Source organism: Sinocyclocheilus anshuiensis, unplaced genomic scaffold (assembly GCF_001515605.1).
Source record: "Sinocyclocheilus anshuiensis isolate Anshui unplaced genomic scaffold, SAMN03320099.WGS_v1.1 scaffold48, whole genome shotgun sequence".
NCBI classification, from domain to species: Eukaryota; Metazoa; Chordata; class Actinopteri; order Cypriniformes; family Cyprinidae; genus Sinocyclocheilus; species Sinocyclocheilus anshuiensis.
This window is the reverse complement of record NW_015554124.1, coordinates 1,392,526-1,406,319: the sequence shown is the minus strand read 5'-3', so window position 1 is coordinate 1,406,319 and position 13,794 is coordinate 1,392,526. Positions and strand designations below refer to the sequence as shown.

The 13,794-nt window shown below is 35.7% G+C and overlaps 1 pseudogene; it reads left to right on the top strand.

Annotated features, from left to right (window-relative positions):
• The first annotated feature begins 7,676 nt into the window (after positions 1-7,676).
• Positions 7,677-13,794, top strand: part of LOC107670069 (cytoplasmic dynein 2 heavy chain 1-like) — a 34,127-nt pseudogene continuing 28,009 nt past the window's right edge.

Below are 13,794 nucleotides of genomic sequence, written 5' to 3'. Positions count from 1 at the left end.
ACTCACTTAATTTAGAATTTTTTTTCTTCCAGAAAAGTTTTTTTAATCTATGATTTATTTAATACATTAGTAGTTTAAATAATTAATAAAAAATAAAATTTGACGTTTCTGTTATTTTCTTATGGTGTGACATGCTGTTAATTATATTACAGTATGTATGTGTGAGTGTGTGTGTTTAATATTTTATTCATTTAGATTTAATATTCATTTAATGTTTGGGTTTTGGTATTATTATATAAAACCTTTTATTCATTCTAAGATATTTTGTATTATGTTATTTTTTATTTAATATTTAATTTTATGGGTTGGTGCCAGGTTTGAGATATATTTTATTTTAAAATGTTTTAGAATTAATTATTTTATGTTTAATATTTAATTTTGTGAGTTGGTGTCATGTATGTGGTTTACAGTATCTATAAATATAATTTAAATAAATATAACTATATTTAAATAAATATAATTAACTATACTGTATGTAAAACCTGCCACCAACCCACAAAATTAAAATTAAAATGAAAGAATAACATATCTATAAATTGTAATTTTTAAATACAAAAATACTGTATATAAATATATTTTGTTTCATATTTAATATTCCTTTAATTTTGTGGGTTTGTCAGGTTTGGCTGACGGAGATGAAAAACACTCTTCTGTGTGAGTGTGTGAATGCCGGAAAGAAAGGAAACGTGGATCCCACGCGCTTCCCTTCTCAGGTAACACACACACACGCATGCACGTCTCTTCAGAAACACCCATGAGCCTCTGCGGTTCAGCTGAAGTGACTGTGGAGTGACTCTGTTTCCAGATTCTGTGCCTGGCAGAGCAGATCCAGTTCACAGCGGACCACACTGCAGGTACACCAACACCTGACTGTGTGTGTGACTTTAAATTGTATCATAGTAATATTTATAACACCTTTAATATTTGCTGTTATTTGTCTATTTTTTTTAATTATTGTTTGAGGAAAGGATAAATTAAATATAATTAGAATATTTAATTAGTTTGAATTATAATACACACACTAGGGCTGTCAAATAAAAATATTAATTGAATTTAAAATAAAAATCAACATTTGAATGCAAAAAAACATTACATTTGAATTTTAGGTGTGCGTTAAGGCAGCCCATAGACAGTGAGGCAGCCTTATCAGTGGCGCACGAGATGCGATGACAATGTAAGTGTCGTTGCATTGTAATGTTTTTGTTAGTCTATCCAGTTGAAGCCACTAGATGTGGCGCTGTTGCGTTGTTCATTAAAAATATTGTGGAAAAAGAGACCATCAGTGCGGAGAAGATCTTGTTTACGCCAAAGCTGAAACCAAGCTGTTCACACAGAACGCATATTTGGTGCATTTTCTACAGGGACATCTATCAACGCTGCACTCTCGTCTCCGCATGTTTAGAAAGCCATGCAAAATGAATGCAAGTTCAAATTTGAAAAAACATACCTCAAGACTTTATGGCGGGGGGTTTTCCCCCATCCCACTGCATCTCATGTTTTTAAATGAAAAAAGTACTCTGTGTGATTGGGTTTCGGCCCTTTGTATGCACTACATGATGCTGTTTTGTTTATAGTTGTTTAAGCAACTTAATTATAATTGGTTTATAAACATTATTTTAAACATGTTATTGTCATGTTATTTGAATAAACGTGCATTTGTAATATTTTGCTCGATGCACCCTCTTGCGGCCTCAGGTGAAAAGCCAAAAGCTTTTTTTCACCCTTACTGAAATTATGCCTTTCAAATTCAAATATAATTCGAATATTGATAATTTTTAAGTACAAAATTTTAATGTGAGTTTTTCAGGCATTTTGACAGCCGTAACACACACACACACACATATAAATGAAGAATTATTATATTATGTTATTAATAAATTATTATATTATATAAATGAATGATATGAATAAATAATTATTAAACACAATTTCCAGACAAATGTCCCCAGCAGTGAGGTAAATGTGACAAAACATTCCTCAAAAATAATAAATAATTACTATAATTGGTATTCATTGTAATTATAATAAATGGTCTGTTCACATTTTGAAATGGTAAGTGTGTGTGTGTGTGTGTTTCAGTGACACTGCTCTGGGTTTTTAATTTCTTTAATGTGAATTTCAGTGTTTTTTCTGACTGCAGGCGATTCAGAATGAAGCCTTTAATTTTCTGGCTGCATATTTACAGCGTTCGCTAATTGTCAGGTTAATCAAATGAATGAAGCGATGTGAATATCCATAAAGCTCTTTACTCCGTTTATGAGCTCAGGGGTTTATTCACTGCGATTCACCATAAATTGAAGTAAATGGAGCTTCTGATGAGTCTCACTGTTAACAGTGATTACGGCTAATTCTGCTTATAAGTCACCCTGGAGAAACTGCTGCTGCACGGTGGAAATGGTCCATTACAAACACTTGCCTCTGTTTGATAAAAACACATTACATGCTCTCCACCCCTGCTCCCAATCTAATCTGCTCTTCAAATGTGTATGTGTGTGTTTTTGAGGACTTGTTCATTATTAGTAGTGCTTGCTTTGAACAAACCCTAACACTATTCAGCTTCAGCTTTTATTAGCCGTTAATGTGAGTCTGATGGTTTTGTCTTGTAGAATGAAGAGTTCTGCACTTGAAACCGAAGGCTCTGATTCTGGACGTGATTCACAACATCTCAGATGCTCAGGTTGGACCACACTGGCCGATACCGATTAATTAACCGATAGTTTTTAAAATGGATACTGAACAAAAACTAAAATAGTGCTTTATTAAAAAAAATAGTACTGAACCATACTAATAGTAGTAGTTGTAGTAATAATAATAATAGTAATAGTAAATGTTGAAATTAACACACTCTAACAAGGAACAATACTTATACAGCTTTCATTAGGGGTGTAATGGTACGCGTATCGTGTACCAAACGGTTCACGGGCAAATTCCAAATGGAAGTGATCATCCCTATCCCCTTGGAGTGGAGACTTTGTAGTGAGCAGAGCACGTGCGTGCCATTATGTAGTCGTTTGGAATGCACTTGGAAAAAGTTTTTAAAATATGCTATATAATATATAAAAAATAATATATATAAAACTTTTTAAAATATAAAATGTATTTTTATTTTATGCTGGTGCCCATCAGCGAATCTGCTGTACAACGAGCGAGTACTACAATTACAAACCATTCTATAAATTGACATTTCAGCACTTGACAAACGGATAGCGACTCCTAAGAAGCACTTAAAGGGATACTTCACCCAAAAATGAAAATGTGATGTTTATCTGCTTACCCCCAGGGCATCCAAGATGTAGGTGACTTTGTTTCTTCAGTAGAACACAAATTATGATTTTTAACTCAAACCGTTGCAGTCTGTCAGTCTTATAATGGAGGTGAATGGGAATCACGACTTTGAAAGTCAAAAAAACCTACACAAAAAAGAACAAATTAAGCCCTGTGGCTCGTGACGATACATTGATGTGTAAAGACACGAAACGATCGGTCTGTGCAAGAAACTGAACAGTATTTATATCGTTTATATCGTTTTTTTTACCTCTGACCTCTGTCCTCGACAGCCGGCGCGTGACGTGTCTTCTTCTTCTCAAGTGGACCATTGACACTCTATCTACAATCTCAATTAGGAGTGTCAATGGTCCATTTGAGAGATAGGTGGCAGTAATGCACTTATAAGTCTGCGATTGTGTTAAGTGCATTTTTGGGAAGCGCAAGTGAAACAATAACGAACGTTCATAAAATGACTCGTTGAAAATGCTCTTAAGCGCTAAGATCAATTGTTATCAAGAAGCGCAGTATTTTCACGCGGCCCTGTGTGTGTGTTGCAGTGATGAAGACACTGACGTGGGCTCTCTCGTGAAGTCGTGGCAGAAGAGAGAAGATGAAGACAACAGGATGAATCTGGAGAACTAGCTCAATTATTATTTCCACAGAGCTCTGGTCTGGGTTCTCAAACAGGTCCTGTGACACACAGTCATGTAACACTGAGCCTACATGTTCACAGCATCATAAACATCCCTGTTTCTCTCTGCAGAGTGATTTTGTGGTGGACACCAGTCTGGTCGGGACGGTGCAGAACGGTTTGTCCCATCTGAGAGGGGTCAGAGAGCGAGGACAGTTTGTTGTGGGACTCATCCGTGGTTTGGGAGGAAATCTCACGCTCAAATGCCACCAGGAGTTCGCCAAGGAGGTCAGAGCTGCCCTGAAACTGGCTTTAGCTACTTTCCATTGAAAGAAGTTGGCAACACTGGAGCAGAGCAGCTTACTGAAGACCAAGCACTTCGAAGCGGACGCCACCCTGCAGGAAATCACCACATCGATGCAGGTGTGTGTAAACAAACACACGGAGTGTATTTGTGACCCGTGCTGGCAAAATGAGTTTTGTCCCATCTGAGAGGGGTCAGAGAGCGAGGACAGTTTGTTGTGGGACTCATCCGTGGTTTGGGAGGAAATCTCACGCTCAAATGCCACCAGGAGTTCGCCAAGGAGGTCAGAGCTGCCCTGATTTGTGGGAAATGTAATTTCATGCATGCTCAGCCTTGCCGCCCGTCATTAAATTTAGGAGCCGCTCCCTTAGATTAACGCTTATGACCAGTCATAATTTAAAACTTGAGTTTTAAAGAAGCAGCAGCGTCTCTGGCAGTGAAACTTTGATGTGAGATGGTCAGGGGTCACAATGGTCTACATTTTATGTTGTCCACTCTTAATGTCACTCAAGGTTTCTTGCAGCATAAAAAGTCATCATTTAGTTTCCATGGTCATTTTCTTGTCATTTTCTGACCAGTAGATATGAACAGGTGGTTTTGCTATTGTATCATGTCAGTTTTGGTTGAATCTGAGGTTTTCACAAAAATGAGTTCATTAAGCCCTCTTCTAGCGATCCCAATGCTCGTAATAGTAATTAAACATCTAAAATTATCTTTATTTGTATGTTATCTGAGAGGAGTACCTTTTTCTCTGCTCACTTCTGGATGACTGCTGCTGCTGCTTCTCAGTTGGTAGGTCTATTGTTGCAAAGTGCAGCATTCCAGCTTTGTTTTTTTTTGTGCTTTATTAATTCAATGCCACAAGAACATGAGGTATTACATATTCACATTATCAAATTAACATTATTAGCTGCCAGAGAAAAAAACAAAAAGAAAAAAAGGAAGAAAATTACATAAAGTTCAATGCTTTCAGAGCATTACATGTTTTCAGTGCTTTTTTTGTTTTTTGTTTGTTCTAAGAGATTTACATATAATTTAAAGTCATTTATAAAATGTGCAAAATTTGGTTTACATTGAGCCCACTTCTTCTTATGTATATGGAATTTTCCTAACAAAATAAACAAATGTATAATATGTTGTTCTTTACAATATAAATTTTCGTTTTCTGTATAAAAAGTACATCAAATATACAAATTTCCATCATACACTCTATTTTTCTGTTAATATTTGTGATCGGAGAAATGACAAACAACAAGCACTACTCTACACTGCTCAAAAAACTCGCTTTAAATATAAAAAACGTAAACAGCCGGCATTGTAGTCTACTCTACCAGGATCAGGAAACAGCAGGATAAATTCGATGAAGTATTTTGTAAGACACTTCCTTAAATTTGTTATTGATACAAAACTTATTTGGCAGTTTCCATGCTTTAACCCAAGAGATAAGCATTCCAGCTTTGTGAATATTCATATCGATTTCTCGATGACGTGAGCCCAAACCAGTGAAATATGATTTTCAAACCCATGCTGATGTGTAACATTATATTAGATCCATGCATTACAGTAGGTCTTAATATAGATCTGTCTCAATGTTAATTAATCATACATTAAAAGAGAAGACAAATCACTCGCTGCTCTTGATTAAACTACTGTTTGTTTGCATCTTTGTTCTTATTTTTAATAACAAAGATAAAATAAAAAATAGCTATATTGTGATTAATAATATAGTAATTATTATGAAGAAACGAACTGGAGGAAAACATGTAAAGTTGCTAGGTGATTTTGCTTTGGAATCGTCAGAAAACTTCAACTCTGCTGACTCTATCGCCTTCAAACGGCTGTAGCTCAAACAATATATCATATATATGAAATGTGAAAATAAAATTAAAATAGATATGATGTTGCTTCTCTAATTTTACATGCAAATATAGCTGAAAACACGGCACAGGAATTGTCTTTGCTTATGTTATGTGTATTTGATTTCATCAGACGACGGCTCAATTATAAATCAGGATCTTTGTGCAGATTAACATCTTGGAAAGGAGAGCTGGTCAATATATCATATATATGAAATGTGAAAATAAAAAGAACTCATTTTTGAAAATTTGCTCATTCCGACTCATTTTGCCAGCACCTTTTACATGTGTTGTGCGTTTCAGAACGCCAGTGACCAGAAGACAGAGATGGAGAAGATCAAAGAGAGAATGACACACGAGGTCTCCAAGATTGAAGAGAGGAAGAAGAAAATAGACGAGGAGCTCAGAGAGGTTCAGGTGAGCGCACCTGTCTGGTTGAGCGGAGCCATTATCAGTTAACTACAACTAAAGGGAAAACCATAAAAGAGAAAAGTAAACATGAACTAAAAACTAAATAAAGGTTAACTGAAGCAAAATAAAATTAAATATAAAAAAAATATTTCAGCATATTTTTTCAGTATGTTGCCAGCATGTACCAAAATAACTAAAACTAAATAAACTGAAACTACTAAATAAAAACTAATGAAAAATATATAGACATTTTTCAAAAGAAAACTGATAAAAATCACAACAAAATTACTAAAAATGTAACTAAAATTAGTGTAAATGTAAAAAAAAAAAAAAAAATAGAATTCAAAATATTAACAAAAATTATAATAGTATATCAGTGATACTAAAATAAGACCTGATCATCTGAATCTGATCACACAGATCTGTCCTCATCCATTTACATAATTAATATTTAATCATATTTAAAATAATGTTATATATTCTTTAAATATTTAATAATATAATATTTCTAAAATATTGTAATGTATTTAATAAAAATACATTTATAAATAAAAAATAATATATTTTCATATGAATCTGATGACATAGTTCTGTCCTCATCCAGGATTAGTATAGTTTTTAATTTTTTTTTATTTTGAACTATTTGAACTAATAATGTATTCATATTTACATTTTTTTATTTAATTTAATTTTTCTTTTCAGTTGCACTTTTAATTAATTTATTCTTCATTGTTGTTGACTATATCACTGTTAATTTTAGTTTTTAATTTTCTGTAGCTTTTATTTTAGTTTCTGTATTTTATATCTGACAAAGTTAGAATTTAAACAAACCTTTAGCAATAGTAAATGTTTTAGGACTGTCTAGTCATCACTTGTGGCATTTTAATGTTTAAGGGTTACAGTTTTAAACTCTTACAATGTACTGTTTGTCGAAAACTAAAATGAATTTTTATTTAATTTTAGTTTTGAATTCGTGAAAGTATATTTTATTTTCAGTTTGAGTTTTTTATCCCCCCATGTTTCATTTTTCTCTAACAGCAGTCCTGATCGTATGAACACACAATAGTCTATCTGATGTTCTTTAAATGCTTTAAAACATGTTTTTTGTGTGTGTGCGTTGTGTGTTTATGTGTGCTCAGCCTCTGGTGGACGAAGCAAAGCAGGCGGTGGGGAACATTAAACCCTGTCTGAGACCCGCTCGCTGCGCATGCCGCCCGACGTCATCAGAGACATCCTGGAGGGGATGCTGAGGCTCATGGGAATATTTGACACGTCCTGGGTCAGCATGAAGAGGTGAGAGAGACAGACGGTGATGTGAGTGGGAGCTGCTCTGTCATCATTCATGCTTTATATTAGCCTTTAACGGCCGTAACCGAATGAATTCTGCCTTTATTTATGGTGTTTATCTCTTCTTCATATTTATCCCGTTGACTGACAACAGAAACAGTAAATTATATAAATGAAAACCGCTTTATTGAGAATTTGGCTAAATTAAAATACAGTATGCGAGCACAGAGAGGCAAACAAATGTAAAAGGAAATACGACACGATTATGTCATGAATTTGCTAATTAGCGAATGACGTCATCTAGTGACTTTTCAAACTGGCTTTAGCTACTTTCCATTGAAAGAAGTTGGCGTGGGAGCTGCTCTGTCATCATTCATGCTTTATATTAGCCTTTAACGGCCGTAACCGAATGAATTCTGCCTTTATTTATGGTGTTTATCTCTTCCCGGGAAATTAAACTGTCATACTGCTTATTACACCTTCACACTCTTCAGGCTAAATTAATCCAATCTCATTCTAGACTAATTAATGCTTTTAATTTAGCGCATTTTCATTGCAAATAGGCGTGTGGAGACGTTAGGTCATTTGCTTTCAGTTAAAAACATTAAATTAGTTGAATAATTGAAGAGCTAATGGAGTGTTTATAAATGGCAGTTCCCTTTCAGTCGGTCACTCTCGACGTCACGTCGGATGACCGACGAAATTGGGATCTCGCTTAGAGAGACCAATCTACTTCGAGTGTAAACTAAACAAGCCAATGCACATTGGCATGCGATTATTGCATCCAGCTGCCGCTGATCACAGCGTGAGTATAAGTAGGCAGCAGAGCAGCACCGACGTGACGTCTCCGTTCCCTCCTTCAGGGAACGAGGGTTACCATACGTAACCGAGACGTTTCTTAGCCAAGCGAGGAGTGAGGGAAGTCATCGCCACGTTTGACGTGCGCAACATCACTCATGAAATACGACAGAGTGTCGAGGAGCTGCTGCAGAGAAACAAGGCATCGTTTGACCCCAAGGTCAGACACACTCACACAGTCTAATTTAACACAGTGATACAAAACTCAGTTTCACATTGTACACAGAGACCTATTTTATACTCAATCTTCCACTTTTTACAATGAATCTCAGAAAATGTCAAGCACTTGGAATTTTGAATTCATTATTTAATGCAGTGTAATTGATTTCTTCACCATTTCTTTGATTTGCAACACTTCTCCTTTAAAGAAAATATTTTATTGCATTGTGACATCACATTTCCTACCCAAATTCCCATTAAAAATGTTCAAATCGTAATGATCTATCTATCTATCTATCTATCTATCTATCTATCTATCTATCTATCTATCTCTGTCTAAAAAGCGTTTGTACATATTTTCAATCAAAACTATTTTAATTTTAATTTAATTTACATTAATTTAATTTACATTTAAATGAAAAATAAAAAATGTATAAAAACTAAAATAAAAATATTACACTAATGAGACTAATGAGAATCACAATTAATGAAAAAACAGAATGTTGTTTTGTAATAAGAATGACAAAATAACATAATTAGAATGCTCAAATGGATTACAAATGGGATAATTTGAGGTTAAATGTGCTTAACTGCCATTAAAATAATTTGATCTTAATGCAAAAAAATCCTGATGGTCCTAAAAGTAGGCTTAATGTTTTAATGTTTTATATACAAAATCAGATTTCTTATTTTTTTCCTTTTGATTGCAGAATACAATTTAAAGGGATAGTTCACCCAAAAATGTTTTTTTTGATGAATGTTAGTAACCAAACAATTTTTGGTTCCCATTGACTTCCATAGTATTTTTTCCATACAATGGAAGTCAAGGGGCACCAACAACTGTTTGGTTACTAACATTTTTACTAAAATGTTACTAACATTTTTCAAAATATCTTATGTTTAACAGATAAAAAGAAACATACAGGTTTGGAACAATTTACGTGAACATTTGGGCGGTCTTATGCAAATCTTCCCACACAGTGACGTAGAAATGTGGGGGCGTGTTTAAACGAGGCATTTTAGGAGGGCCATCCACCCTTTAAGGGTCAGAATATGTTGACAGAATCTTCATTTTTGGGTGAACTATCCCTTTAACCCAGACATGTTTACATGAGATTCACACATATTCAGTTCAAAATAAAATAATATTCATGACCTATAGTCATAATTAACACTCTTCAGAAAGGGTAATCTAACTAACACTCAAACTCAACACCACTGACAGTTTTCCTCGTTGTAAATTTTACCGTGAACGGTCATCTAACATCACTGTTGTGTTGCAGAACGCCGCTCCTCTGGCTGTGTGGGTGAAGGCCAGCATCCAGTTCTCTCACGTTCTGGAGAAGATCCAGCCTCTGGAGATGGAGCACGCCGGCCTGATGGAGTCAGTACACACATCAGCAAACCTCTGCTTACATCAGGACTGTTACAGAGGGATTCTCTCTCTCACATTGCCTCTGCTTTTATTACAGAAACCTGCAAAGAACAGGCTGGGAAAAGAGCTGAACTCTGTGGGAGAGAAAGTTCTGGAGCTGAAGGAGAAGTAAGACACAAGAAATTAGTTTGGCTGTACTGCTCAGACAAAATAGTAAAACCAACATGATATGGAATCGTGATAAAATCATGAATCATGATATATACATATAAAAAAAAAAAATCGTGATATGATAATTTTGCTATATCGCCCACCCCTAAGCCAAAGAATCACTTTAGAGCTGTCTGTCGTGTATGTGGATGGTTTCTAATTAGACGTGTGTGTGTGTGTGTGTGTGTGTGTGTAGGTGGATGAGATCCGTGAGGAGCTGGACACTCTTCCTAAGAGAGCTCAACTGTCTGCTGCTTTCATCACGTATCTGCCTGCCGCTCCTGAAGACCAGCGGCGCAGCAGCCTCGACCGCTGGATGAACAGCTCAGGACTACAGAGTAACACACACACACACACACACACACACACACACACACACACACACTCATTCATGAATTAAAACAGTGACGAAATCAGCACACTTGTGCAGTAACATGTCATTTAAACATTGTCCCGCCTCCATACTCACGTCATTGGTCAGAAGTTGGCACGTCAGGCCACTCAAACACATCAATGTTTTGTGAAAACGTCACAGTGCTTCACTCTGGTCTAAGTCAAATTACTAACTAACTGACTTACTGCAACTCGGAACATTAAACTGACACACCGCAAACTAGATGATCATCCACAAAATGACACAAAGCAGCTTTAACATGCAGACAGAAATCTTTTCCACACTGTTATTTGACCAATCAGTAAAGAGTGTTCTTTTTGTATTATTTACATTATAAAATTGATCAATTATATATTATATATTAAAATATTTTTCTATTATAGTATTTTGAATTAGCTGTTAACTTTATATTTTTAGATGTTTTAGTAACTTTGTTGTGATTTTTGTGTTTTTTTTATTTAATCTTTATTTAGATTTTTAATAGTTGACATTTTTAAAGTTAACAATAAAATTTCTAATTTTTGTTCGTTTAATTTTTTCCTCTAATATTTATATTTTATTTAAGTTAATCTGTATTACAGTTACCAAAAAGACCATTTTAATCATTTTAATTTTAGATTTAGTTGACAATAACATCACTGTCAGTGAACAGGAACATATGAACCAATCAGTAAACACACAGCAAGTGACTTTAGAAACTTGTATGAGTACATTTTAACACCATTTTAACTCTTCTTCTGATTGGCTGAGGCTTTAACAGTCATATACTCTGATTGGCAGAGTTCGATCTGCATCACTTCCTGTGTTCTGAGAGCGAGCAGCTGATCTGGAAGAGTGAAGGGTTGCCGTCTGATGACCTGTCGATGGAGAGCGCTCTGGTCATCCTGCAGGTAACACACACACATGGAGCGCTCTGTTCATCTGTGTTCCCATAATGCCCAGCGTTCACTCATTCATCTGTCTGTCCTCATGCTGACATCAGGGGTAAGATTACACACATGGACGTTTACTTAGAAGTGTTCACTTCCCATACTACTCTATACTATCAGCTAGACCTAACTCAGCTTTAACCACCCAAACCCCAGAGGCCTGTTCACATCAGGAGACATGCGATATTCAGAGACTCAAACTGAGCAAAAATATGCAATTTGCTGCAGATTCTGATTTATATGAACAAAAAGTGATGAAATTCTGATGCTTAAAATGTAAATCAATGAGATATTTATGACAGTATAGCACATTCTTAATAAAATGATCTAAATATCAGTGGTCACTCTATATTTCCAATAATATGTCTTAGTAAGATGAGATTGAAATGATCCAAACATATAATGCGATGCAATCCAATGCTGATTGAGAGATGAATAAATAACCGCTCCTCAGAAGATGTGAGATGTTCTGGAGGCTTGTGAAGATCATTCCTCCGCTGAGGAACAGTGAAAGTAAAGCTTCTGGAAACAAACGCTCCTCAAAAGATCCTGAAGATCAGATTTGAGACTCTAAAAAATGATTGATGGAGAATCAAGTAAAGCTGAGCTGCTTCAGTCCAGAAAGTGTTCATATTACTGCAGTTATTCTGACGTTTACTTGAGAAAAATCAGCCAAGATTTGACAACAAAAAGACACGTGACGCACCAGCTGAAGCTGGACTACAATCAGACAAGACTAAAAGACCTTTTACTTGATAAAAAACTGAGTTTATATAGCAAAAACTGATTTGAACAATGGAAAAAATTGACTCGATTGCAAGCAGAGTTTCATTGTGTGAACAGGCCTTAAAATAAACCTGTTGGCGTGAATGTCTTATTAACTAAGACATTGTTTTTGAAACATTTCCCCTTGTTTATGTGTAATACAGCTGATTTTTTGGGATGTATGATCTCATCTGAACTGACTGAGCCCTTTAATGTGTGTGTGTGAGAAGTTTATAATTAGCGTTCTTAAGGAGTCTGGTTTCTATGGCGACCCGCTGTGATGTTGCTAAGAGAACGAGTGAAACGAAAGAACACATGCAGGAAATAGAATCTGACAAAAGCTGTCAGGAACACGTCTGCACATAACAAATTATATTTTGCATAAAGAAAAAGAAGTCTATTTTAAGAGTTAATGAATTCTGACATTATTTCTTATGACAGCTAAACACATTTTCTCTCCAGCTTCTCATTGTTTGGGTTGAATATGATCTAGCCATGTTCCTAACAGGTTTCTGATCTGATTTTATAGGCGGTATAATGTCACTGTTTATGATTTATCTCAAAATAATAAATACATATTCTTCTCTTCTCTTCTCAGGATTGTTATGCACGTGCTGCACGCATGAACCAGCGCTTTCTGAGTCACGCATTTTATTTGCATGGTCTGTGAGCAGCATGTGAATAACGATGCTCAGAGCAGGCTGTAGCCTACCGGTGGTAACTACGGTCCTCAGACAGAACAGGCAGGTTGTCGATGAGTGACAGAGCAGAAGTTCAACTCGGTTTTGTTTATATTTTGCTTAGCCTATCATTTTAAATGACAGATGTCGTAGCCTATTTATTTATTTATTTTTCTCTGCGACAATTTTCCTACTGTGTACAGCAAAATGTTAAATGAATTTAGTATTTTGACAAGAGAATAAAAATAGCTAGGCTATTTCTGTACAACCTACATTTTTTTTTTTTTCTCTGACACTTTTTCCTATTGTTGTAAATGTTAAACGAATTGCCAATTTTTGTACAACATTTTTATTTTCTCTGTGACAGCAGTTGCTGTCAATACCTTCAAGACTCTTAAGTGAATAAGTGACGTGACATGTGGCCAAGCATGGTGACCCATACTTGGAATTAGTGCTCTGCATTTATCCCATCCAAAGTGCACACACACAGCAGTGAACACACACACACCGTGAGCACACACCCGGAGCAGTGGGCAGCCCTTTTTTTTTTTGCTGCGGAGCCCGGGGAGCAGTTGGGGGTTCGGTGCCTTGCTCAAGGGCACCTCAGTCGTGGTATTGAAGGTGGGAGAGAGCGCTGTACATTCACTCCCCCCACCGACAATCCCTGC